Genomic DNA, 1,993 nt, shown 5'->3' with positions numbered 1-1,993 from the left:
GTAGAGTACCTATATTTGATAATTAAAAGAAAGAAGGGAACAAAGGTAGTACTTGAAGGATAAGCATAAGGCAATTATCTAAATAATAGTGAAAAATCAGACAGGAGTGGTGTTGCACAGCTGTAACCCCAGCATGCTAGTGGGCCGTGAAAAAGGACAGACTTCTGAGAAGGCCGGGGGTGGGGGGGAACTGCTTCCCTGATCTCAATGTTGAGTTGGCAGATTGAGGCTGAGGCCAAAGAGCCTGCAGGTATTGCTCTATGATGGTGTGTGCTACTCACTCCACAAAGGAGCTGAGGCCTTCTGACTTTTTAAGCACCCGTATGAAGGGTCAGTTTCCCTCTCCTGAAGTTAGGCATCTGGATATTAGCGCTTTGCCTTAGAATGAAGAATGCCCCACCTCTTCCTACTTCTCATGAGTCCTCCTCTGGTAAAAGCTTCTCCAGAAGGCCTGCTCTATGGGGCATCTTCATTTAATTTTCTTTCTTTGAACAAAAGGATGTTCATAGAATGCCCAAGGAAATACTGTTATGCTCTTTGCCTTGACTGTTCATATAGACATGGCAAGAGGAAAAGGATTATGTAGGAAGACCTTGTCTCTGACCTGCGGGTGTCCTGACTGCTTTGTACTCATGGGCATATCTGCAGTGTACACAGGTAGTTCTACTAGACTGAGTGTTGATGGAACGCCTCAGTGGCAAGGATGACTCTGCCTGAATAATGCCACATACATGGTTTATTGGGACACCAGCTTTACAAAGCAGTCACCCCACCACTGCAGATCCTCATCTTCTACAGCTGCAATTCCAGGGATAGGGAGGAGGCAGGCAGCAGACACATGGGTTCCCGAGAAATTCTCCAAGGATGGTCACTAGATGTGCTTGTCCTTTCCATGTTTCACCTGGCTGCCAGAGTCACTCTCCTACAAGACAGATTCGACCATGACATTTCCTCTGCTGAGAAACCTGCAGCTGTTAGTGCTCACACTCTATGGCGGCAACTGGTTGCTCTGCAAGTTCGCACCTTTGAAAGTGTCCCCCTAGACACTGCCACATGTACAGATTACCGTCCATTTCCCTTCTCCCGAGGAGGGCTCAGATTTTTTCCTCCGTCTGACCTGCCTTGTCCTGTCTAGCAGACCTTGTGCCTCCTTTAAACTCCCCTCTTGATGTCCTCCACTCGGGGACAATTTCCTCATGCACTCTAACCAAAGTAATGACCCCTCTATTTGCTTCCGTGGAATTTGGTAGAAATGTGTGCAGAGCACAGAATTGTAATACTCATCTCTTTCCTCAACTTGGTTATGTTTATCTTTGAATTTCAAGGTAATTTAAAGGTAAATTTGCACATGTCTGCATGCCATGGAAGGACTCAAGTAAACTGAGGTTCGCATTTCTTCCAGTCTTCCTACCAGGATGACCTATTTTCTTGGAGATATTAAGCCTTTCTGTTTGAGTAGGAGAAGAAGGAGAGTGTGAAATCCTGGTCAAACACAGTCCTGCAAATGTCTGGCAGGTTATGCTACTTGCTTCTTTGGAGCCCTTTGGTGCTTTCTTGGATAGGGGAAGGCTTGAGATACTTTGACTAGCTTTCTCGCTGCTCTTTGGTTCTAGCTCCTTTTTCTTGAGACTCCCCAAATTCTATGTAAATTGGACAAGGCATTTCCAATCTGCCCCAGCAAAATGCACTGGACGTTGTCAGCTTTCTTCTTGGACAACTCCTGATAGGTTTATACTCACTATGAAAACAGGGGATTGGCAGGAATGACCACATCCATTGCTGCAGCACTTCAGATCATTGGGACATGACTGATCTCCTGAGCAAAATTCAGCACACAACCCAATAGTTCCTTTAGGCAGCTCAGGGCAGACACCAGGTTTTTGTTGTACTGAAATATACAATTGGATTTTTTAAACCAAGACAGGGATAAGAACAGATGCTAAGTGTCTGAAGCCCACATCACTGCCTGAACTCCAGCTTCTGCTTCCTCCTT

At 45.7% G+C, this 1,993-nt stretch overlaps 1 long non-coding RNA gene across 1 annotated transcript; it reads right to left on the bottom strand.

Moving 5' to 3' along the window:
* Positions 1-718: 718 nt before the first annotated feature.
* Positions 719-1,910, bottom strand: LOC102016544. The gene is made up of 2 exons (XR_001236000.1): positions 1,740-1,910; positions 719-922 (listed from the first exon to the last, which is right to left on the bottom strand). It is a non-coding gene; the product is annotated as an uncharacterized LOC102016544 (long non-coding RNA).
* Positions 1,911-1,993: the final 83 nt, after the last annotated feature.

This window comes from Chinchilla lanigera, unplaced genomic scaffold (assembly GCF_000276665.1).
Source record: "Chinchilla lanigera isolate Chin_1 unplaced genomic scaffold, ChiLan1.0 scaffold00050, whole genome shotgun sequence".
NCBI lineage: Eukaryota > Metazoa > Chordata > Mammalia > Rodentia > Chinchillidae > Chinchilla > Chinchilla lanigera.
Note: the sequence above shows the minus strand (reverse complement) of the source record. Positions and strands in the feature narration are given on the sequence as shown.